General features: G+C 44.5%; 1 protein-coding gene across 4 annotated transcripts in view; it reads left to right on the plus strand.

Moving 5' to 3' along the window:
* Nucleotides 1-26,767, plus strand: part of MYLK (myosin light chain kinase) — a 219,531-nt gene that overhangs the window by 56,115 nt on the left and 136,649 nt on the right. The gene's annotated exons all lie outside the window — the stretch shown is intronic.

A 26,767-nucleotide genomic window follows, 5' to 3' on the forward strand; every position in this document is an offset into this window, starting at 1 on the left:
CAATGTTTGTATAAATTGCAAAGGGATCGCCACAATAAGTCTGGTTAACATCCATCACCACACATAGTTATACATTTTTTTTCTTGTGATGAGAATTTTTAAGATCTACTCTCTTATCACTTTTCAAATGTGCAATACAGTACTATTAACTATAGTCACCATGTAGTACATTACATCTCCAGGGCTTTTTAATTTTACAACTGGAAGTTTATACCTTTTGACTCCCTTCACCTATCTCAAATCATCCCCCCACCCACACCCCGGCAACCAGTTCTCTGTTCCACATGTAAGTGAGATCATACAGTATTTGTCTTTCTCTGTCTGACTTATTTCACTTAGCTTAATACCCTCCAGGTCCATTCATGTCACAAATGACAGGATTTCCTTTTTTTTTTTTTATAGCTGAGTAATATTCCATTATATGTATATACACCACATTTTCTTTATCCATTCATCCATCAATGGATGGATTTTTAATAATACACCATTCATTTGGATAACATGTTATAATGTACAAAGCCCTTCTAGGTTTGTTAGAAGGTAGAAAGTGCTAATCACCCTGTGTCCCATTTCTAAGCTCTTGGGAAAGAATAGGCAGGATTAAATGGAATGAAATGTATGAATGGAGGCCCAGTGACTCCCAGAGCACAGTGCTCTCAGGGAGAACTAGACTGAAGAATGATGCCAGGTCTCTAATCACCTTCTGTGAGTCGAATCTGCCCATCCACTAGTGGACAGCAGAGCTGAAGAATGGCTGGCACCCCTTGAGGGGTGAGAGCCCAACCATCGGGTGGGGTTAACCTGCCAGGGCTCCCGGATGCTCCTCACTCAGCCCCATCCAGACTTCATCTTCTGCAAGGTTCTTCTATGAGCTCTTCTTCTTGGCCCAGAGCCTTCCATGGTTTGGGGTCCAAGCTCCCTGCCTGGCATTCAGTGTTGTCCACAGTGTGGGTCAGTCCCCTGAGCCAGTGCTTTTCCCGACCAGCCTACGACCTGAGCCCACCATCCCTGAGCAGGTCGTGGGCTTTGTCTCCCTGACTTCTGTCATATTTCTAACTGGAATCTAGACTCCAGATATATAAGTAATACCCAGGCTCTTTCAAAAGTCACTTCTACCAGGGAGCCCATCCTGCTTCTCCCTGCCAGTTATATTCTCCTTCCTTCTGAATCACCTGGAGCTTTCTTATACTGTATATCTTTGGCTTTATGTTCTGGTTATTTATGTGCTTGCCACTAGAATGAGAGCTCTTTAAGGGCCATTTCTTACTCATTTTTGTGTTCTTCATAGCATCAAGGATGGTACCCTGCCATGGCAGGTATTCAATAAGGCGTAGTTAGATCATAGCTAACAAGGATTTAAATTTAAATACAACTGCAGTCAGCCTAGTGATACTAAAATCCCATCCTTTGCAAACTTCTTTGCTTGGCAGTTTGCTGGTCATCATAGGGAGCTGGATTGTCTCAGGACCAATGGTGTGACACTAGCAGGAGGGTTGGGCTGGTGGTCATATACCTGGGTCTTTGTCTCTAATTTGCTCTGACCTCTGGACTTTAGTCTCCTCATTTATAAATAAAGAGGCTGGACCAGATGACTCTGATGCCTTTTCCTGCTCTAACATTCCATGATTCCATAAACATAAAATTTAAATAAGATTTTGGAGTAGAGACCTCGTGGTTTTATTAGTGTGCCCACCAGCTGACCCCAGTGCTACATGAAGTTGCGACACTCAGGAAGGCAGGCCTGATTGGGTGGTTTACAGGTGAACTCAGTTCAGCAAACAGTAGCTCTCTGCAGGGTGTTAGGTGCACCTGGGGTAAAAAGATGACAGAGAGGACCAGGAGACCGTCCTGTGTCTCCATTCAAAGAGATTCACACTCTCAGTCAGCTGAGCCCGTGAATCGGCCCCTCCACACTCATTCCACACACACGTCCCAGATGGCTGGGACGCCATCTGGGAAGGTGGGATGTCAGACCCGTTGGCTCCTTCAGGGTCGCTCCTGGTCCTCCGCCTCTGCTCGAGGACACTCTGAAATGAGAGCGGGGAGGGGGGGGTGGGGGTGGGCACCGTGACAGTGAATAGATGCTGTGTCCTGACAGGGCTGGCTGAGTGGTGTGAGAATGAGAAATAGGCCCAGTCGTTTTCTCTCGCTGGGTGACACGCTGGGTCCCTGAGTGGCTCCTCTAAGAGATGCAGGTCCGTCCCCCTCAGAACACTCCTGCGGGATTCAGGGCAGGCTGAGGCGGTGGGAGCAGGCTGGGAGCCTGCGTGGACGGCGGCGGGGGAGGCTTGTCTGTGGAGTGTGAAGGACTTGGCTCGCCCGGCCCCCCAGCCCTGGAAAGCCTGACAGGGGAGTGAAAAATGAGCCTGGAAGAGCTGGAGCCAGGAAGGCAAGGAAAAGCAAATCAAATCTGGATCCTGATTTTAAAGGCATGAGGCCGAGGGAGCCAGACACCTGGACATACTTTCCACAGCCTGTCATGCTGGCCTCCCCTCATCCGCGAGCAGTGCGGGGAAGCCGGGGCCGTGGAGGCCGGTTCCCCGGGCTGCGGCCCTCACAGCCAGGCCACTCGGGGGCAGGCGCCACCCCAGTCAATGCCGTCCCCTGTGGGGCCAGAGGACGGGGAGACTTGCCACAGTTAAGTCCAGAGAGGAGAGGGGAGACACTGGTTTCTGGAAGTGACGAACATAATGACCTAGAACCGGTGGGTCCCACACACATGTAAGGAACGCTGGTGCTTGATTAATGACTTACCTAGGGCAAAGCTCTTACAATAAAGTCAAATCAGTCACCTCCCCATCCCCACCCCTTCCTTTTTAACAGCCAGAGCATGACTTTTTTGGAGTTTGGGGTAAAAATCTGGATACCTAGGTGCCTAAGTCATTGGTAGAGACTGTGTGTAGAGAGTGTGTCTCAAAGTGGGGTTCATCAGAAGCTACTGGGGTGCTTGGAGGTTCCCATCCCAGCCCCACGGAGGTGAGACCACGGGGTCTGCATCTGAGCACACCGACCCTACACAGGCTCTTCTCCACACCACTGATGTGAAATCATTGGTCTCAGGAGGTAGAAGCAAAGGTCACGGCTACAGGTCTCAGCTGCACATGGGTGGGGCTGAGGCTGTGAGACAGGAGGGGACGAGCCTTGCGTGCGCCGTGTAATTTACTTCTGGGAATGATGTATCTGACGATCTCGGGTCAAGGGAAGGTGTTCTTTTTATGGCTCGGGCACAGGGTTGACTCACAGAGATCAGTGGTTCTCAAGGATGTACTCTCTCTTTATGAACTGTATGTATATAGTGCTTTATACATAAAAAAGAGTAAGGTTTTTTGCCCCCTTCTCCCCAAACCAATTTTCACCCCCTTAGGGGTGATATTGCCCTTGTATAAATTAAATTTTATAATGCTTTGAATCCTCTACTGGCATAGAGGTGACAGATCAGAAAAGAGCAAAGGGAAAATATGGGGAGGGAATAATAGACCTGGGATAAGACGAGCACACAGAAATGAGTGTTGTACAGTCTTGTAGAGTTGACGGAGATGGGTTTCAGATGTGACGATAAGCTTCCTAAAAATCATGATCAGGTACAAGACCCATTTTGTCCTTCAAACGTAAGCTCATTTGCTCAGGAGATGTAATCACAGGACATAACTAGTAGGAGCTCTCCTGTGGTATGTACCTGGGGATATGCGCACATTTCCTGTGTGTAAATAAGGGGAACTGTCTTGATTTTAAAGACAGTGAGAGATGCTATTGGGCAGGAGAGTGGAGCACCCTGGCTCTGTCGTTGTTCTCTGCTCTGCGACCCCCTCCTCTCCGGAACTCAGATCACCCAGCCATCTGCTCTTCTTTGTTCCTAGACCAGCTCAGGCCACCCCCCAGTTGCTCCACACCTCATCTGCCTGTGGCCCTGAGCTCTCTGTTCTACATTTGCTGATGCTCCCTGAACCTTTCAGTTCCCCGTAGTCAGGAGAGAGGCATGATCTCTCCAAGGTTTCGTGGGTTAGAGGGATGGGTAGGGAGACGGGACTCCAGCTGTGGCAGAATGTGGGTAAATGCCTCTGGGAGGCCTAGTTCATCTTGCCTTCTTCAGGGAGCAATGGTCAACCCTGTGCTTGTAAACATGGCCTTGCCAGGGCTTAAATTGTCATAAAATGTAGGGTAGGGAACCAAGGACCTCCGTGCCGTAGGGCAGTGGGAGGAGTAGAAAGAGCACAGGCTTTAAGATCTGTTCTCTAAGCTCTATAGAGAGCAGGGGATAATAATTGCTGCCTCACAGCATTACTGGTTGGAGAGTTGATGTCAACACACAGTACTTCCCTAGTAAAATGGTAGGCATTATGCTAGTAACGTGATCAGGATCTCTAATCTGCCCATAGCACCACTCTAAAAATCATTTATACTGTCCTAAAACCACCTAAAAATTGTTTATACTGTTTTGTATCCTGCGTTTTTTCACCCAACATATCATTTTTCAAGTCACTCTGTCAATATAATTTTAATGGTTAATATTCCATTAAATTTGATATGCTACAATTTACTGAATCATTCCTCCATTGGTAGTTATCTAGATGGTCTCCAGTATTTCCTTTTACAAATTAAATTTTGGTGAACATCTTATACATGAAGCTTTCAATTCAATAATTAATATTATTTCCTTGGGGTTGATTAGTTTGCAGTAGAGGGACTACAGGGACAAAGGCTTTGGGCATTTTAAAGCTCTAGTGCTTTCCAAAAGGCTGGTCTTTGGCTTGACATCGCTCCTTCATCTGTGAGATACAAAATTAGTTTGTCAGTTTGTCTCCAGCTTCTTCCTGCCTCAGCTCACAGCCTGGTTCTTTTCTGTATCTGCCAAACTGCTCTCTGAGCCAGAATCCTTCTCTAGGCCCCAGTCTGCATCTGCCTCTGCCTTAACCTCCTAGTGCCAGCTTCCTTGACACTGACTGACAAAGGGATGGGCTAGATCTCATAGTTTCAGGCTCAGAGATTCCACCACCCACATAGGGTCAAGTCTTGAACTACTCCTTGTTTTTCTTTTTCCCTTTTCTTCTCCACACATCAGGTCCTGGCCCAAATACTTACTAATTTTAATCTTCCCCTTTGAATCATATCCTTATTCAGAGTATACTTGTCACTTTGTCTTCATTGGATCCCAGAGGAGGGGCCCTTAGAGGTGGATACTGTCTCCCCCAATAGAAAGGGGCTTCCTAAGATAGGGGCCAGGCCAACGGTACTGACTCTAACATAGGTATGCAGCAGATACAGGGCTAGGTCCTATGAGCAGGAAAACACTGAAGACTCGGTTCTTGTTCACTAAGCATTGATGCAACCTGATTAAGGAGGTGAAGTGTGTGTGCACTTGTCTTATAAGATTTCCTTTGTTGAGTCTGTCTTCTCCATCTCCTCTCTGAGAGTAGGTACTCCCTGAGTCGAGACTAGTTCATAATCATCTGTGTATCTCTTACAAATGACTAGCGCAGTCCCGGGGAAGGGTGCTTTGCAAGCTTTTGTCAAGTGAGTGAATGAACAAACCCTCCTCAGTAAATAAGACCTAATGCCCTTTGGTCAGAGTATAAAATACTATAAAATATGTGATAAAAGCTATTGGCAAGAAGCACTCAGAAGACCTCATGGAGAAGGTGGGAATCCATCTTAGGTCATTCTAGGAGTCACTAATTTATTCAGTTACAAAATAAGGCTGTGGTGCTTAAATCTTGCCAAAAGACCAGATGGTCTTAGAATAGCTTTTTGATACCTGGAATTTTCTTGCCCACAATCCTATTTGACCTCCCTGGAAGGCTGTAGTGGAAAAAGCACGAACTGGGGATCTTGTACAAATGACTTATCTTCTTTGAACTTCATTTTCATTACCTGTAAAATTAGCATAGTAATGCTGACCTTCCAGGGCCATTGGGAGGATTAAATGAAATGATGTGTATAATGTGGCTTGTACATCGTGAGGCCAAATGTTCAACCCCTCCATCCTTGTGTAGCAGAAGGAGGCATAGTAATGGCCTCGGGAAGCCTGTGCTGTGGTCTCCGCTGACCCCGCAAAAGCGCTGTAACCCCAGCCTGACCTGCTGGTAGGTTGCTTAGGAGAGGAGCTAAGAAGTGACAGGAAAAAGGTTTCATGCGCAGTTCATGAGTTAAGAGAATATTACTTAATTGTGGGTTTGATGGAAAACATTATGTGAGGTTGGTTCAGATCTTTCCAGAGGTCTGCCAGCAACCTCAGAAGTGGAGCCTTATTGAAAACAGCTGGGGAGGAGGCTGGCGCCCAGCCTCCCCTTGCTTTTCCATGCCCAGAACTGTCTCGCTCCATGGATGGAGCTCAGCCGCAGGACTCTGCCAAGGCCCTGGCAGCCTCAGCTGGGGACGGGCGGTGGCTCTGCTCAGGATCAGACTCCAGCTCAGAGGCTGAAACCAGTTAAACCTGAGAGAGGATTTGGCCAGGACCCCCAGTCGCTATTTCACTCAGGGCTTGGAGTTAACCACTGACTTGCATCCTTGCAGGACGAGTTAACCAATGCGAGGTTCTCTGGGCAGGGGTGTGGGGTGTGGGCTGTCTGCTGGGCGAGTGACGGATGGACTTCGTTGTCCTTTGAAGTCCTTTCAGTGGTCCTGCTGGACACCAGCTAGGGAGGACACTGTCCAAAGCTCCCATTCGGAAGCCTCCCGCCCTCTGCTGCAAAGGGCCTCCCACGGAGAACGCTGCCAGCTCTGCTATAGCCACAGCCCATTTGGTCTTATTCCAGCTGGTCACCGTGCCGATTTCAGCTGGATTTTCTTACAGACAAGTATGGCGTGCCATTCCCTCAGTCTTCCTTTCTGAGGGGACTTTTAGTCACAGCTGTTCTCTTTTTTATTTACTTTCCAAAAAATGGGCTCCTAGAAAATTGGCGTAATTTGAACTTCAGTAAGTTAGGTTTTTAAATGTTTTTGGTGTTGTTCAAGAAGGTAAAATATATTCACTTTAAAAAAAAAAAAAGGAAATACAGAAAAGTATAGAAAAGAAAACAATCCCACCACCAGAGAAAGAAGCTGTTTATATTCTTGTATATTTCCTTTCAATTTTTCTTCTTATATAACAGGAGGAACATATATAGTTATTAAACACCATATTATACATATTAAATAACTGTAGTTTTATAAGTTGCCTTTTTATGTAAATTAATATTTAATTAATGTTTTCTTGTGTGCTGCAAGATTATAATTTTTAATAGCTGTATCGTATTTCATCCCATCTTTGTACCATAATTATTTAAATTTAATTTATATGCCTTAGAACAATTCTTGAAACAAATTTATTACACTCTCAGCCCATAATTGTTCAATTAAATTTTTCTTCTAAAAATAACTTAGAGCAAGAGAATCATTTATACATATTCAAAAACAGAACTCATCCATATTCTCCAGTGTTCCATGGAAGGAAAAGCTGGTCCAATGGAACAGATGTGACAAAAGGTATGCTTCCTATTTTGGCTTCTCTGTTTTAATGAGTAGAGTAAATCCTTTTGCTGTTTTCGTCTTGGTTTCAACATCCTGTCAGTATCCTTTTATCCTCTAAATTGATCTGGCATCCAAAATTGATCTTTTGCATTCAAAAAATGAATATTTCAAAGCTTTGCAGTTTCCTTCCTTTAAACAGTGCTGACGGAATTTTCCTTCTGGGACATGATGGTGTTCCCGCCACTGTAGCCACAACCAGCTTCCATCCCCAGTGGCTACCATCTGGCTGGATAGTTATTTTAAATAGACTAAGTTTTGGACATTTGGATTTATAATATTTGCTCTTTTAAATAACTTAAACTTACATCCATCATCGTGGACAACTTCGATAATTCCTAAGGCAGATATTAGACTTATTGAATCTTTTAAAGTCTTTTGATAGCTATTTCCAAGTTGTTAAGACAGCCTTGTAAGATCAGCATTACTATGTTAATTTCATAGGTAAGAAAAATGAAGTTCAAATTGTAACTCTCACATCAGCAGTGTTTAAGAACTTAATTTTCCCATACTCTTATAAGCACTGGTTATCACTTTAACTATTAAATTAACAAACTTTAATAATGAACAATATCACATTTTATTTCACATTTGCTTGATCACTTTTTTTTTTTAACATCTTTATTGGAGTATAATTGCTTTACAATGGTGTGTTAGTTTCTGCTGTATAACAAAGTGAATCATCTATACATATACATATATCCCCATATCTCCTCCCTCTTGCATCTCCCTCCCACCCTCCCTATCCCACCCCTCTAGGTGGTCACAAAGCACCGAGCTGATCTCCCTGTGCTATGCGGCTGCTTCCCACTAGCTATCTATTTTACATTTGGTAGTATATGTAAGTCCATGCCACCCTCTCACTTCGTCCCAGCTTACCCTTCCCCCTCCCCGTGTCCTTAAGTCCATTCTCTACGTCTGCATTGCTTGATCACTTTTAAATTTTTTAAATATTTTTGGCTGTCTCATGAACTTCTTGTCCATACCCTTTACTTTTTTCTTTATGTATTCATTTTCCTTAGTTATACAAACTTTTTATGTATTAAGAACTTCCACCTTTGTTTTCTATATGTAATTCAAATAATTTCCGTTCATTTACCTTTTAATTTTGGTCATAACTTTACTTTTGTACAAAAGTTTTAGATTTAAGTGGCTAAATATCTTTATAGTTTCTGCCATTGTTATCATACTTGGAATCTCTAAGTTATATATGCATTTTTTCTAGATTTTTTTTAAACTTTTAACATTTTAATCAAAATGGATGTTTCCCTGTGTAGTGTGAGGTAGGGATCTTAAATGTGATTTTTAAAAAAATGATCCATATTTACTTAATAATTCATTCTTTTCTCATTCATTTGAAGGCACTTTTATCATGTACTAAAGTCACATGTATAGTGATTGTTTTTGGATTTTCTGGACTGTTTTATTAATCAATGTATGTATTTTTGTATCTGAACCAAGACGGTTAACATTTTAATATTATAGCTTTTTAACATTTCCGTATTTAATAGTATAATCCCATTGATTACTTTTAACCCAAGGACAAAGTATTTTTCTTTATTTATTCAAGACTTCCCATATGTTGTTTAGAAAGTTTTGAAACTTTCATTACATAGATCCTTGCACATTTTAATTTTATTCCTAGATGAAGTGTGTGTGTGTGTGTGTGTGTGTGTATGTGTACCTTTTCTAACTGGTAATAGCTACTAGATATGAAAATAATCTTGCTTTTTGAGTAGCTGGTTTATAACTGGCTAAAGCCAGTATCAGAGGTATATTCATAGTCTTTAATGGTTTTATTATAGAACAAAAAATACTAAAAAGTAATGAACCAATTACTCAACTCACAAAATCAAATAATAGAACAAACCAAAGGAGACCATTTCTTTTATTTATATAAAAGACATGAGTTCATTACAAAGTAGAAAAATGATATTAATGAATATGTTTAAGGACTAGTCTTGGAAATAGGAAATAGGCAAGGCCAACCAGACCAACCAGAGAAAAACAGGAAATATAAAGAAAATTTAGAAATGAGACTCTAACCACTGATCTGGAGTTGACAAAATGAGATTTCCATGTTCAATTCTGATAATACATTGGGAAATCTTCAAAGAAATGTATTTTTTCTAAGAAAATGGGAACTACCAAAACTGACTAAAAAAAGAAATTGGAAACCTGAAAAGTTCAGTGGAAGAAATTAGAAGATTGAGGAAACATCTCCTGAAAACATGCTGGATCCACATAGTTTTGTGGGTGAGTTCATTAAACCCTTCAAGGAACAGATCGTTCCAAACTCTGTATTCATAGCACAAAGGTTATTTATAGCATAAATGTAATGTTTCTTTCAAGTTCTCTCTCACCTTTATGCATTCAGCTCTGTTAATTTCTTAGAAGACTAGGATTTGGGGTGGGTGGAAGACATCTTAGAGGGGATGAAGTTTCCCTGGACAACATCCCAGCCAGATGGTTCTCCAGCCTCCTTGTGAAGACTTCTGGGGATGGAGATCTATCATGTTACACTTGATCCCTTTCATTGTTCAGGCATTGTGACCCTTCCTTGTATCAGCTTAAATCTGCCTAGATTTTGGACCTGTTCATCCCTGTTCTGGAGCTATGCAGCACATAGATTGTTTTATACAATAGCTCTTTATATATTTGAAGACAGTTATGTACTCCTTGTGGTGTGTTTTATTCCAGGCTAAATATACCTATTTCCATCAACTAGCCTTTATGCTCCTTCAGTAAACATCTGTTGAGCACCAGCAAGGTGCCAGCGGGGCAGTAGGCATGGTCATCACCTCACAGATCATGAGCCCCTTCATCCATGCCCAGTTAACCTGTGGCACCTGGCAGTGGTGGTCAAGCAGCATGCGGCTGCCCTCTCCTTGTTCACACACCATGCTCTGTAATATAGTTTAAGACTGAATGAAGTTTCGGAGACTCCTGCCAGCTCCTTTTACACATGAGCTGCCCCTGCCACTCCGATTTTGTCTAGTTGATGATTTAGAACCTTCACAGTACTTGTTCTCTGCTAACTTTCTGTTTATTTGGACATTTGTTCTTTTAGCATGTTGATTCTGTTAGCCTATGTGCCCCCCAGTATTGATGGTAACTCTAGTTCTCATGAGCAGCTTTGCAGTCTTCATTCAAGTAATTAATAAAAATGTTGGTGCAAAGGAGAAATATGAAGTCCTGGGACTTACCAGAGAGACCAGGTCATTAATGTAAAAATACTGGTTGATCACCTACTACGTGCCAAGGAGTTGGTGATTCACTGATGAGCCAAACCTCTGTAGTTCTTTCCACAAGCAGTTATGGTCTAGTGCTATGAGACAGGCAAGAATAACTAAGTATAGATGAATTATGAACTCTGATGAAACCCACTGAAGAAAGAACATGGGGTGCCCTGAAAGCATAACAGCATGACCTAGTTTGGGACATCAAGAAAGGTGTTTCTGAAATGATAGTTGAGCTGGGACATAAAGATGGGAGAGGAGAGACATCAGTCAACCATCCACTCAGTAGTGGATTTAGTAGTCCTACTGGACATGGAGAGATCTTCAAAATAGGTAACATGTCTAGTTCCCCCTCTTAGGTAACTCACAGTCTTGTAGGGAGTTATGCTGAATGTGCCTGGAATAAACAAAAGCATAAGCTGTGTGATGGATAGTTGGTGGTTTCCAGCTTGGGCTATTATGAATAAAGCAGATGTAGGCATTCATGTACAGAAAAAAAAAAAAGCATAACCTGTGTTACTGGCATAGGTGCTGTCATCTCAGATTGTTGTCAGCCATTCTGATTCAAAATATTCTCATTTTTTCCAGTAAAGTCATCCAAATATTCTTGGAGTTCCAGTGTTTTGATGTTGAGACTTTATAACACCAACTCCTCCTTGCACCTGGAGGTTGCCCATGAATCTCTTGTCAGATAATGTATCCTGATTTTATATGGAAAGTATGGTCACTGTGCTTGCTGTAGGGCAGGAAGAAATATGAAAGGTGATGTAATGGTGATTAGTTTGGCCCAGATTTTCTGGAACAGGCCTGATTTTAAACAGATAAATGTCTGCTTGTTTTTGAAATGTGGTCACTTTAGAGAATAGTGTAAGTGCTGAAAGCTGGGCGGTGGGAGAGATCAGAGGGCGCTGCATAATTGGGGAGACTCTCTAGAGGGGGAGTGAGTGGTTCTGGAGGAGGGGGCAGAGAGCGGGAGGGTGTGGTGTCCTGGAACTGCTCCGCTCTTGGTCCCGCTAGCCGCACGTCTCTAAGGTATCTATCATGTTCACTTAATGGTGTATGGTGAGCATTTTTTAAAAGGACAAAATTAGGAGGATAAATCTGATGTAGGACACATCCTGTAGACAAATAGAAATAGAGCTTTGCAGCAGGGAAATAACTGAGAATTGGTTGTATTGGCATTTAGCCCTGGCTGCAGGATATTTCTTTTCAGCTTTTAAAATAAGTACTATCTCTTTAGAGAGGGAGCTCTGACCCCAGTACACAGACTGCAGTATATTTAGAGAAGGAGGCCCGCTGTGGCCTAGGTGTGGGGCGAGGGCTGGAGCAGCAGTGGCCTGAGCCCTGAGTGGTGTCAGGGATCTTTGCCCGGGTGAGTCACGCGGGTCTGGTGACCCAGCCGGGGAGCAGAGCTGAGGACTGACGCTGCTGTGGCCCGCGTGTGTGGTTTGCATGTCTGCTCTGGGGGCAGACCCTGCCAGGGGCAGCAAGATCAGCTCCAGAGAAGCTGAGGGCCAAGGCAGTGCTGGTTTTTTCCACTTCTCCGTGCCCAGCAAAAGGAAGGGAAAAACACCAACCTTGGAAATGGGGCCCCGGCCCTGGACCCAGCTGAGCGGCTCTTGACAGAAAACGGCTTTGGAATAAACACCGCTCTCACGCTTCCCTCCTGCGCCTGAGAGCGATGGGCTCTGGACCCCAGGCGTGCCCCTTCCTTCTGGGCTGCGCACTGGCCTGCCTCCCCTTGGGATCTGGAGCAGGAACTCCCTGTCCTGCTCAGGCTCCAGTGGGCCCCGGTGTTGGTGAAGCAGCTACCATGGGAAGGTGTCGGGTGAGAGGCAGAAAGTGTTACCAGAATTCCCAGAGGCTAGGGTCTCCCTGAGAAGGTGCGAGTGGTGGCAGTAGAAAGAGTTAAGCTTTTCTAGGCTTAAGTGGATTCTTAGGGGCACAGGAAGTCTGCAGACCCTTTAGCACCCAACCTGAAGCTGACCCTTTGTGCTACACAAAGTATGAACCAGGCCATCTTTTCAGCAGCCCTCTCCCCTGAAGGCACCCCAGAGGCACCATTCTTCCCTGTAAATTGCTTCTCCCTGCCACTTCCTGACACTCCCCCAGGGACTGGCAAACCCATTCTTACCTCTTCCCTGTTCCTCGGGCCTGGAGTTGTGTGTAGCCGACTTGCTCTAAGTCAGTAAAGACCTAACTTATTAGGGTGACCCTGGTGCCTGCTGGCACATCCACTCATGTTTAGCAGCTTCACGGACTGCACCTGGAGTCCTCTGAGCTGGGTGGTCTGAGCAGTTACCCACACTGGGGCCGAGGCCAGGCCCAGCCTACAGGCTCCTCGACGCTGATGCTCTAACAGTGGCATCTATCGAATTTCTTGCAATACTCTGTGATTAGAAAGGAAAACGCATGCCCAGGCTTTTTGCAGACTGTTTACCCTCCTCCTTTCACTAGGGATATTCTAAGACGTGGGGAGAAGGGCTATTTGGGCTGCAAAGCTCCCAACACAGGAAACCCTCAAGCTTCTCTTGTAGCAGTCTGGGAAATGGGCTGGTTTTGATTCCTCTCGACCAGCCACGTGTGGGTCAGGCGGAAGCAGGTTCCACTGACCCTGAGCACACAGTTTTGGGGGCTGGGGAGGTATCCTAGCCTTCTAGCTAGTGATTATAGCTGGGCCGCAGCCCCCATGGATCCCTGAGGATCACATACTTTAAAGGGACATTGGCAGGAGGGGGGAAAGGAAAGTTTGGGTTTTGTTCTTACTAAATAGCTGGGCAACTTTTCCCTCCATTTTACCAGATGCTTCTTCAGAAAAGAAATATCAGTGGTTTGGACTGGGAAGTCTAAATCTGCTTTAAATGTGTGTTTCGAACTAGGACTCAAACCCCTTTGGCGTTCCCTGCCCCCAACATGCCACCAGCAGACACCCATGCCACCACCACGCCACTAGCACGCACAGGCTTGTTCACAATGGGACCTTCTATGAGGGTCCTGGCATTTGTTTCTCTGCTCTCTTTCCTGTGTCCCCTGGGGCCCTGCCCTAAAATTCCTGAACAACAGCTTGTGCAAGAGCTGCACTGCATGCAACTGAGTTGGCAGGAGCAATGAATCAGGCATAAGTGGCTGTGGAGCACTGCCCGGATGACACTGGGATGTTTGTGGAGGGAGATTGGAGGAGGAGAAGGAGCCCCAGGGCTCCTCCCAGGCTGTGCTCCCACTGCCCTGGCCTGGGATCCATCTCCGCGCACCTCTCCTTGAGCCTGTCCCAGGGTGGGGACCCCGAGGGGCTGCTGCAAGGCTGGCAGAGCTACTGCCTAGTCAAACTTGAGTGGCTGGTTCTCACCTACCCAGCTCTATCCGCCACCCCACCCCAGCTCCCTGGGGGCTGACGCTGTATTGGGAGGTGGCCCCCGGAGTCCTGCTCAGCTCACAGCATCGGTACCACCATGGGGCTCCCCCCATCCCCCATGTGCTCCTTCAATCCTCCGTCTACGCCTCTTCTGCGGCACTGACCGTGCGTGCTCTGGTCGATTGCGTGCCCCTGTCATCCCGCAGGTGGAGACCCACTCCAGGGTAGAGTACCAGTTGTCTTCATCTTATTTCCTGGCGTGGAGAGAAGACCTGTGTGGCAGGGGTACAGTGAGCAAGGATGGAGCGGGGAGAGAAATAGGTAGGGGCCAGGGCACACAGGGCCTTGTAAGCCATGGTAATTGGGTTTTATTCTTAGTACAATGAGAAACCATTGGAAATTTTTAAAATAGAGGAGTGACTTTGGTCTGATTTACATGTTTTCAAACTTTTATTTCTTGATTTTAATACCTAACATAAAGCTATTGTACCAAAGGCAGTGTAGTATTTGGCAAAGGGATAAACATACAGATAATTGAAACAGAGTTCAAAAATAGATCCATATATATATGACTCACTGATTTTTTTTATTGTGTAAAGTATACATAGCAGAAAATTGACCATTTTAACCATGTTTAAGTGTATGTACAGTTCAGTGGTATTAAATACATTCAAATGGTGTGCAACTAACACCACCACCCATTTCCCAAACTTTTTCCATCTTACAAAATGGAAATTCTGTACCTATTAAACACTAACTCCCCATTTCACGCCTCCTCCCAGCCCTGGCAACTACCATTCTATTTTCTGTCTCCATGAATTTCATCACACTAGGTCCTCCTCTAAGTGGAGTCATCTAAGTGTTTGTCCTTTTGTGACTGACTTATTTCACTCGGCTTAATGTCCTCCAGGTTCATCCATGTTGTAGCATGTGTCACGATTTCCTTCCTTTTTAAGGCTGAATAATATTTCATTTTATGTATATATCACATTTTGTTTATCCAGGCATCCATTGATGGACACTTGGATTGCTTCCGCCTCTTGGCTATGTGAATAGTGCTGCTGTGAACATGGGTGTACAAATATCTGTTCATGTCCCTCCTTTCAGTTCTTTTGGGTTTATACCCAGAAGTGGAATTGCTGGACTGTATGGTAATTCTATTTTTAATTTTGGGGGAAACCACCGTACTGTTTTCCATAGCAGCTATACCATTCTGTATTCTCACCAGCAGTACACAGGGATTCCAGTTTCTCCACATCTTTGCTTATTTTCTGTTTTGTTGTTGTTGTTGTTGTTTTTATGATAACCATCCTTAAAATGAGTTTTTATTAAAAGAAAATGAAAACTTATTAATCTGTGGGGACAAATAGAATGAGAGAGAGACAACAGCTGATGAGCCATGTCAGTGAATTGATGGTTGATGGAAAATGAATAGATGATTGGCTGACGGGTTTTAGCTTTCTGTGTTGTGCTGTGCCTGTGGCTAGGGAGTGGGAAATAAGAAAAAGTAAGCCTGCCTGTGCCAAAACAATTCCTAAAGAGGCTGAGAAGTGGGAGGCACCATGTATTTTGAAAGCCTGGGTTGTGGAGTGAAGCTGAAAACTGGAGGATTGGTTAAAAATGTAATAAGGAGCAGTTGGGGTCCCCAGTCCCCTTCCATACTCCATGCGCCGGGCCACTGCTCCTCCCCTCCGCCTGAAAGATCGAAGCTTCTCTGAGGAGAGACTGAACTTGACCAACTCTCAACTCCTGGGCACAAGGCACAGCTGCAGGCAGGGTGAGGTGTTGTACTCGAAAGGGCAAGGGGCTTAGTGAAGGTCACCGTATGAGATGAGACCCCCTCAAGGCCTTCCCTCAGTCAGAGTCCCAAATGCTGGTAGACAGACTTAATTACTGTGTCCAAACCACCATCACCTAAGCAGGGAATCAGAAGATTTTCTCTTTGTGAAAACTGATCATCTCAAGAAACAAGATCCACAGATATGGATAGTTGAGAGTTTTTACCCATTCACACTACTGGGAGATCCAACAAATTGATAAGGCCCCACTTGTGTGCACAGAGCTTTTAATTTCTTCACTCGCATGCGTAAAGAGTCAGTGAAGGACCCACAGCTGTTCAAGGGTAGCCTCTGTTATGAAAGAAACAAAAAGAACCAGAAAAGGAACCAAGTAGGAACAGAAGACTACGGAAGACTTTGAAGACATTTCATCTCACCGCAGAGATAAGATGTTGCTTCCATTAAACAAGAAGAGATTATTCAAAGCAGTTTTGAAAAACTGAGAAAGAAGATTTTTTTAAAAATTAATGATGGCTAAAATGATAACTTCAATAGACTGGCTGGAAGATAGAGTCAAGGAAATCTCCCAGAGAGAACAAAAAGAGGGGAGAAATAAATGAGAAAAGAAAAGAAATGTAAAGGGTCAGTCTAGTAGGGCTAATATCCAACTCGGGAATTCTGTAAAGAGAACGTAGTAAAAAACAGTAGAGAGAGAATTGTCAAAACACAAAAATTCCTCAAAATTGAAAGATATGCATTGCCAATAATGAAAAGACCTATTACCAAGGGTTCAATACAATGAGTGAACTAAGACCCACACCATAGCAAATCGTCATGGAATTCTAGACTGTCGGGGATAAAGAGAAGATTCTAAAAGTTTGGAAGGAAAACACACACACATGCACATGCACATGCACATGCACACCACACACCACACACCACACACCACACACCAGGTCATAGAGGAAGGACCGCCTTGGCGTTATACCTCTCACAGCAACACTGGATGCCAGAATCATTGCCTGCAAATGCCATGAAGCAACACCTTCAAAATTCTGAAGAGAAAAAGATTTTCTGCTCTAATTCCTTTCCTAGATAAACTGTAAGTTGAGTATAAAGTAGAATATTGACACTTTTGGAAATGCCAGGTTTAAAAATTTAACCTTAAGAAAGGTTAAAATGTTCTTAAGAAACCACTGGAAGGGGACATGTTTAACCAAAGTGGATGGTTAAAGAGGATGGGTGACTGAAAGTCCCTGGACCACTGTGTGTCAGGCCTAGACAGCATCGAGTTTAGATTGGAGGACGACAGAAGATTCCAGAAGGGCTCTCTCCAAAGAAGAAAAAAATAAAAGCCACTGATGAATTCATTATCTGATGCATTTGACCATTGCTGAGAAGAATTCTATAGTTCTCTTGAGAAGTTGGGTTCTTAAAAAACGAATCAAACCAAAAGTATGGCAGGTATTAACTGCGGGAAAAATGTAATTGTAATATACTATGTAGCTTGGCAATGAGCAAAGTTAGAATGAAGCAAACACTAACACACTGGCTTAATAAAAATTCGGATGTGGTTATTGGGGGGGTGGGGGGAAGGGTTTATGTGGGGGAAGATTTGAGAGCTGAAAGCTCATATTCCATATAGAGATGTTAAGAAATAAAGTCTAAAATTAAAAAGAATAAAATAAGTAGTTGTGTAAGGCTGTTATTTAGAAATACAGGGGAAAAAAATACCAAAAGAAATGGCTAAAAGACTTGAAGGTGATTTCCTGAAGGAAGTGGAAATTGGGGGTGGGAGGGGTAGAGCAGAGGCCTGCTTTTTTTTTTTTTAATGACTTAATGTACATTTTGACCACGTACCTGTCTTGGTGAGAGTGAAAACATTTTAAGACAGCATGTTTGATTGTGTTTTTCAGCCCAGTGGGCAGTCAGACACTGACATTACCCAGGGAGCAGCTTTCGATTCCTTATCTGGCATGATTCTCTATGCAGATCAGGGTACCTTTGAGCAGCAGGGCCTGGGGAGGACATTCTGCCATAGAGTAGCAAACTCACACAGCTCCGTTCTACCCTTTGTGCCAGGTATTTTCTGACAGCATCACAGAGACCCCCTCCTGGCCATACTGATGCAGGCAGCCCGCAAGGTCCTGCTGCCAAAGCCCCACCTGCTCCCCCACCTCCCTCGCAGGCTGCCACCTGGGCGAGTCCAAGCAGAATGCAGGCTTTGTGCGATGACGTGCATGCGGAGCGGGTGGTCAGCGGCTGCCAGGGGAGCCCATTTAAGCCAAGGGGGCCAAGCCGAGATGTTCTCAGGTTGTTGGGACCCTCTGGTCACTTTGGCCCACCTTTGCTTTTAAACAGAATCACCTCATATTCTTAGAGAGTCCTCACAGGCCAGGACCTTCCCAGTACAATCTGTGGCCAGTTTTTGAGTCTTGTGGCATCTGGGCTGTGCTGTTTGAGGGGTCGTGAGCCATTGCCAAGTGGGCTGTGCGTTATTTGGGGGAGAGCCCTGTGCTCCATCTCTTCTGCCAGTGAAGTATGTCTCTCTCTCCCCAGATCCAACCGTGACTGGCCAGAAACTTCAGATTTATTACCCCAGATTTATTTCCTTCCCGAAACTTGCCCATGCCCTTGAAATTCCAGGGCTGCATAAGTCAGTGAGGCAGAAATCAAGGGGATGGTCTCTGTCTCAGAGTTGCACGTGGTATCACAGGAGTGGAATGATGGTGCAGACAAAACTATAGAGTGGATATTTGTTTTAAAATGTGCTTTGTGATGTTACATAAAATCAATGATCACTTTTCAAAAGGGGTTTGCTCTTTAAATAAAAATAATAAGCCAGTTCAGCTAAGGCAGAAGGTGTTTTCAGTTTAAAGGGTTAGGTTTTTATCTAATTAAGGGTGTGATGCCTCGAAGTTGTCTATAAGAATTCGAGTTGTGTAAGATAAGGCTCAGCAAGCCCAGAAGTTCACAAAGTACCGGTATTTCTTAGGGCAGAAATACAGCTTCATGCTGTTAAAGCTGGGAGCTGAATGGATTCTAAGGTAACTTATTATAAGGAATTACTGACTTTGAAGAAAAGAAGAGACAGAGGATCTAACCTTTCGAATTTGTTAATATACTATTGTACATATGCTATCTCATTTGATCGGAAACTTGTGCATGGAAGTGGATACTGATATCATCCTATCTTACGGTTGTATAAACTGAGGGTCAGATAAGTAACTTGCCCAAAGTCAGGCAACTGTTGCTTGGTGCAGCTAGCACCCACCACAGGTCTGTCTGATTCCAGATGCCATATACCTTCCTGAATTAGTCAGGACTCTTGTTTGCAAGTGACAAACCAACTCCATGGGTTCAGTGAAAGACAGGTATTGTCTCATATGACTGAGTGGATCCCGGGTCTGCCATAGCTCTGCCAGGCTGTGCCTCCATCTCTTCTCTTCTTCGCTGTGTATGTGATGTCTTATTTTGCACAGGGCTTCCTTCCCTTAGGTGGAGGCAAGAAAACAGGGGGCAGGGATGGGAAAATATGGCTGTGGACAGAGAGCTTCAGGCTTACACCTTCCCAGCTTGGGGTCCCTGTGAAGAGACGGTTTGGTCTCCCTTTATTCTAATTGAAATTGCAGGGAAGAGCTCTGATTGGCTGACGTGGATCATGCTCATTTTGGAAGTCTGAGCGTTTTGGCCAGGAGGCGGCTGCCTAATGCATCTCCACCAGACTCACCTGTGGTGGGTAGAGGGGTGAGTCCGCTACCTCAAAGGAGTAGCTTACACTGGGAAAGGTAAGCGGGAGATCCCGAGCAAATCAAACAAAACCAAGCCACAGCACTGATTTGTTAAACTTCTATGATACCACACGCCTCTTTTTAATATTTTAATATATCTGAGAGTATATCTCAACTTGGCAGTAGAAACTGGAGAGTGAGCTCCCAGGCCAGCTTCACCAGCTGGAGATGCCGTGTCCTTGGACACCATCGTGATGGGGGTAAAGCCAGAACTCAGGGCTTTGAGTAGAGAGGTTTGCAGTAAGGCTGGAATCCCACAGCCATCCCACAAGGACTAGAGTTCAAACAGAAGAACACTTGTTTTTATAGGAAAACTCTGAATTTGGAAAAACTAGGAAAACATCAATGTGAGAGTTTCCCTATTACACTTAGAATTCTATTTCTTTGTTGGACTGCTTCAGAATTTTAGGTGCTTGTGTCATTGAAAGGGAATCAGGGGCTTTCCTGGTGGCACAGTGGCTAAGAATCTGCCTGCCAACGCAGGGGACATGGGTTCGAGCCCTGGTCCAGGAAGATCCCACATGCCACAGAGTAACTAAGCCCGTGCGCCACAACTACTGAGCCTGTGCTCTAGAGCCCGTGAGCCACAGCTACTGAGCCCGTGAGCCACAACTAATGAGACCGCGTGCCACAACTACTGAAGCCTGCATGCCTAGAGCCCGTGCTCCGCAACGAGAAGCCACTGCAATGAGAAGCCCACGCACTGCAACAAAGAGTAGCCCCCGCTCACCGCAACTAGAGAAAGCCCACGCAGCAGCAAGGATACAACACAGCCAAAAATAAAATAAATTAAATAAATAAATTTTTTTAAAAAAGGGAATCAAAAAGTTGCATGCATTGATAAGGTGAGCTAGATAAAAGGAAATCAAGCTTTTTGTTTGAAACGTTCAAAAGGGCCTGAGGTATAACCCAAGACTGCCAAGCTATAGCCTGTCTCGTACTCTCTGTGGGAGAAACAGGATGTTCTCAGTCTGGCAGATGTAGGGATATGGGGTTGTCTGTGTCTTGGGCCAGAGGAAAAGAAAACTTGCCATAGAAAGGGAGAGTACAAAAACTAAAAATCAAGTTGCCATATAATCCAGCAATCCCACTCCTGGGCATACATCCAAGTGACAAGTGACACTTGTCACTTGTCACTTGGACAAAACACTAATTTGAAAAGATACATGCACCACAATGTTTATAGCAGCATTATTTAAAATACCCAAGACATGGAAACAAACTAAATGTCCATGGACAGATGAATGGATAAAGAAGATGTGGTATATATACACAATGGAATATTACTTAGCCATAAAAAGAATGAAATAATGCCATTTGCATCTACATGGGCGGACCTAGAAGTTATCATACTAAGAGAAGTAAGTCAGAAAGAGAAAGACAAATACCATATGCTATCGCTTATATGTGGAATCTAAAATATGACACAAACAAACTTATCTGTGAAACAGAAACAGACTCACAGACATAGAGAACAGACTTGTGGTTGCCAAGGGGGAGAGGGGGTGAGGGAGGGATGGACTGGGAGTTTGGGATTAGCAGATGCAAACTGTTATATATAGAATGGATAAACAACAAGGTCCTACTGTATAGCACAGGGAACTATATTCAATATCCTATAATAAACCATAATGGAAAAGAATATGATAAAGAATGTTAAAAAAAAAAAAAAAGAAAAGAAAATGAGAGTGGCTGATCACAGATAGAGACTTTCAGCATCTTTCCCTGATGACCCAGGTGGCATTCTCTGGGCCAGTGTGAGGAGTGATTCTCTGCATTCTGCTTTTGTTTTTCATGGAACTGCTTTGGTCCTCGCTGTTTCACAACTTGAACTTAAGGGCAGGGAGCATCCAACAGTTTAAGCCTCTCACTAATTGCTGTTTTTAGCTGGTATGATCTCTTCCTGATGGGTTCTGTGGGTTCAGTTAAGGTTTTTGACTGTTGGTTAACGGGATTATTCAAAGCCTTAATTAAGTTCCGCCTGTCCAATGGGCTGTGTGCCAGTTGCTGACACAGACCCAGGCCGCTAAGCTCCGTCATGCCGTGCCCGTGGCTCACCCTTCACTCTTCACTCTCATAATATACCCATGATGTAAGTTTCATAGGCATTTTCTGTGCTCTGATTTGCTGGGGGTGTTAATGTTTTAATTCTCCTTTCTGTGCATCCATGTCCATTTATTATCTGGGTGAGCTTATACTTGGAGATGGGACAGAGAATTCTTCTTCAATGCATTCCTCAGCACACTGATTAACTTCCTATTATTTTTCACTTTTTAAATCACCAGCCCTGTTCTAGTCATTTATCGTAGGAGAATTTCTTTATTATAGAAGAAGCTGCCTTGAAACAGGGGAAGAAGTTCAGGGTGATGTGCTACAGACAGGCCGGCGATCATAGGAAGTATGGAGACAGTTGTGTTGCAGAATCAGCTTTGTCCAGCTTGCGGGGGGTGAGGTGGGGCATCTGTCCAGCAGGTTTCCTTAATTTCCCATTCTTCAGGCTCAGCCTTTCCCATCATCGATTCAGTTACTCAACAGGTTTCAAAGAAATACTTATTGACAACCCCTCCATCTGTTGTTCCTAGCCCCAAGGACTTCTCAGCTCACTGCTCACATCTTCTTTGTGTATCTCCCCGACTCCCCAGTGTCCTGCCGGGCCGTCTCCTTTCACCCTGGCCTTAGGGTAATCCTGGTTTCACTCGTTTTGGTCTCCCTCCGTCCCCGATGTGGGCAGAGTCTCAGTTTCATGTCCTGCCCAGCTCTGCACTGTAGCTGTGTGGGCTTGCATTGTGCAAACAGGGACAGGCCCGCCCAGGAACAAAAGACGTGCAGGAGATCATCAAAAACAGCAAAATCACCCCCTTTCTACCACTCACCGAGTTGAGAAGACAGATGTGTTGCTCTGAGTCTTGTAGGGGTTGTGGAGGCCAGAGAACCTGGCCCTGTTCTGGGCTTATGCTCTGGTAGCCTGTCCTGGGCAAACTGGAATTAACTGCAAGCCCTTCACACACATCAGAGAAAAATGAAGAGACAGTGCCCTTAAGAATGTTTCACTTTCAATCATTAAGTATATCTTGAGACAGCACCAGGTTCTGAAAAACTCTCCAACACGGCTGGCTGGTGTGACGTGGCAGCAAACAGCTGCCCGCCTGCAGCCCAGCTTTCCCCTCACCACCCAACACACGCAGAACGAGCCCCCATTCCTTTTAAAGGCATTTTGAGGCTATGAAGGCTCTTGGGAACATTTTATGGCACTGGAGCACAGTTTTACTATTTTAAATTATTATAGGGGTTATGGTTACTATATCTTTATTTGTATGACAGATTGTCGGCTATGCCCTTGATTTATTTGATCCCAGGCTTTTGTTCAAGAACACAACCTCCAATTAAATGTGGTTAACTGTGGCAAAAATATGATTCTCCTTAGAATGACCCTCTTTGGGGCCATTTCCAAAAACTCATTATGGTGACAAGTCAGGGCTGCCCACTCATGTTCACAAGCCTTTTTCCTTGTGGTCACTTGATTTTCCCTTATGGAGGATTAGAGAGTATTAAGGCTGTGGGCTGGGGCCCAGGGTAGACTGGAGGGAGAGGAAAGAATCTTCCCCCAGAAGCTAAGTGGGTCACTATTTAGATCCAGACTATTTCAGGAATGGAAGGAGCCTGAGCTATCAAGAGCTGTTTTCTCTTCAGTGAAAGGAAGGAATTACAACCTGAAGAGGCTAGGAAGACAAGTCAGACCCAGGACTCAGGCCTGGCTCTTAACACTGTCTTCTCTGTTCCACACTGACTTTCCTAGGCGTGTCTTGGGCGTGTGCATGGCACCCATCCCTGTCTATCTTAGACCATTGGGGTATTTCTGCTATAACAGAAATACCACAGATGGGATGGTTTCAACAACAGAAATTTATTTCTCACAGTTTTGGAGGCCGGGAAGTCCAAAATCAAGGCACCAGCAGATTCAGTGTCTGGAGAGGTCCGGTTCCTGGTTCATAGCTGGCCAGCTTCTCACTGTGTCCTCACACGGTAGAAGGAGTGAGGGAGCTCTCTGGGATCTCTTTTGTAAGGGCACTAATCCCATTCATGAGGGTTCCACCCTTCTGACCTAATCACCCCAAAGTCCCCATCTCCCGATATAATCACATTAAGGGTTAGGATTTCGACATGAACTTTGGAGAGACATATTCAATCTATAGCACTGTCCTCCTGTTACTCCAAGGAAACAGCCCAAGACTTGCTTATGGGATGGCCATGACTTTTGTGAGTCCTTTGGCTTTTTCCCAAAGTGGGGAGCAGATATTGCTTTAACCTAGAGGAGGCTTAGGGTCTATTAGAGATAGACCCTTATTAATGCTTTGGATTCTATAATATTTATCTCACCAAAAAAATGAATTTACAGTGAGACACAGAGAGACAGCCACTCAACTTGGAGACCAAAATTGTGGTCCCAGATCTGCCACTTTATCGCTGGCAAATCATCCAATTATCCAGGCCTCTTTCCTTTGCTCTCTGGGCTTAATAATATGATTGGCCTTGCATGCTGTCACAGACACTTTTGGTACCCCACCCAGATCCCCTGCACCAGGCTGCTACACCCATTCCCAGCTGCTCTGATTGTTGACTAAGGCCTGGGTTCCTGAATCCCTATCTCAGGTTCTGCTTCCTGGGAACCCAACCCAAGACACCTCCCTTGTAGTGTTGCGAGAATCAAATAAGATTCTATATGTGGAAGGCCTCTGAAAACTGAAGTATCACTGGGTTTTTACTGTGGTCTTAGACTGGGCTGTAAAAAATCCCCCATCTGTGGCTTCTTGGTGGAAGGCCCATGATGAAGGCCGATAAGGCGTCCAGGGAGGGCAGGGCTGCTGTCACACAACCAGGCGTGTGAGTCCAGGCTTCTCTTCTTTCCCCACCCAGGAGCCCAGGATAGTGGGCAGACAATAAAAATGAGTTTACTTGAAGTTGAGTAATTTTTAGGTAACGTTAGGTAGTGGTTGAACAAGTTTTCCCCTATTGGGAGGATAAGAATTGGAGCTGCAAATCATTCAGACCTTGGAACGGAAAAAGGTCATATAAATTCCTGCCCTTGCTTCAGATGCAGGGTGTACAAAAGTCCATTGCAAACCGCAGCTTTCTAAGTGGTACCAATTTCAGCATGTTTAAAAATCCCTGGATAGTTATTTTAATATATAAGGGTGTTGCAGAGGTGGATCTGTTGGTGTGGGGTGGAGGGGAATGTATATGTATGTAGAAAATGAGAGGGACTTCCCTGGTGGTGCAGTGGTTAAGAACCCACCCTCCAATACAGGGGACTTGGGTTCGATCCCTGGTCAGGGAACTAGATCCCACATGCATGCTGCAACCAAGGAGCACACATGCCGCAACTAAGACCTGGTGCAACCAGGATAAATTAAATAAATAAAAATTGAAAATGAGAGGAAAATGGAAAGGGAAAGAGGGATCTGTGTCCCTGAGGTCTGGAGCACTTGTAATGTCCCCAGTTAAACATTGACGCCTCAGGCCCTGGTGGCCACAGAGTTGGCACCGCTGCAGGAGGCCAGAGTACTTGCTCGTGGAATGCTAAGGACGCCTTTGGTGAAGTTAATGATTCATCTCCTCCCAGTCCCAGGGTTCTGCACTGCCTTTCTCTGACGCTGACAGAAGGCCACCTGATCATCTGGAGATGAGGCTGGCTCTGCCTGACAGGATGGAGGAGAAGATGATGATTCGCAGATTCACTATATGACCAGACTCCCAAGGGGCTTCCTTCTGTAGGAAAGAGTTTCTTTCCTTAGTTGTTTCCTGAAAATATGCTTTCACAGAGAAAAAAAATGCTTTAACAGAGTGATTGTCTGATATTCCTTGGCATGAACCTTTGTGCCAAGATAGTGCCACAAGGTGATGTGTTTTATACGGATATGTGGCATTTGCTACCTTCAAACATGCATAATGTTTATTTGTGTACCACTTTTATTTCCATTTCTAGATTTAAGTACCCTGAGGGGCTCCACAGATTAATGAATGATTGTGCTGTACATTCATTATACAGGCACATGAATATAAAAGGAACACATATTTTCATTTAATTTTTTTTCTGTTTTACAAAGGTCAGGGGTGTTATTTGCAGGAATATCAGAAAATGATAGTTAAGTAAAAGGAAAAGAGAGACCTAGAGGCAATCGCTGTTAACACTTTGTTTCATATTATAATAGGCATTATAATATGCACGTAATCCCCTTCAACAGCATCACCCTGAGATGGGATATGTGCTTGGTGAGGCTGCAATGGCCAGGCGTGACGGCACAGCCACCTCCCCTCCCCTTTCTCCCACGTGCTGATAAAGCATCCTCTCTGACCTTGCTGGGGCGTATAAGGAGGATTATTGCTGTAGGTCACTGAAGGCTTTCTTTGTAAATGTAACTTGAGGTCATCCGGGGAATTTTGGTTTGGCTTCATCCGTATCTATGCTCTCTTGTCTTGGAGTGGATACGTGGATAAAAGCTATTGTTACAACCTATTTGTAACGCCAACAATTTCTTTCTCAGGAGGTTTCTGTGATGTCTTCTGTGCATTTCCAGTGCTAAAATCCCCCAGTTCAGGTCCCAGGCTGTGCATTGACGGGCCAGTCTGAGCCCTGCTCCTCCGAAGATGAGTCCATTCCAAAGGGCCTGTTGAGTTTCAGGGGTTTCAGGGCCCTTGGGGAACTTTCTCTGAAACTCAAAGTGATTTCTTGGAATTTGTCTCTCTCTGCATTTTCCCCTCTTTGGGGAAATATCTTCTCTCTGAACAAGTTGCTGTGAGGCTCAGATATGCTAAGTATTTAGAAAAGTGCTTAACACTTAGCACTCAACAGATGTTAGCTGCTAACTATTTGTAGAGAAAGAGGGGTCTAGGGCAGCACTGCCTGATAGAAACATCAAGCAAGGCATGTATGTAGCTGTACCTTTCCTAGTAGCCACATTAAAAAAGTAAAGAGAAACAAGTGAGATTAGTTTTAACAATATATTTTATTTAACCCAGTATGTCAAAATGAGTATCTTTTCAATATGTAATCAGTATTTTTAAATTATCGAGGTAGTTTACATTCTCTTTTCATACTAACTCTTC

The sequence above is a fragment of the Balaenoptera musculus genome, chromosome 4 (assembly GCF_009873245.2).
Source record: "Balaenoptera musculus isolate JJ_BM4_2016_0621 chromosome 4, mBalMus1.pri.v3, whole genome shotgun sequence".
Lineage (NCBI taxonomy): Eukaryota > Metazoa > Chordata > Mammalia > Artiodactyla > Balaenopteridae > Balaenoptera > Balaenoptera musculus.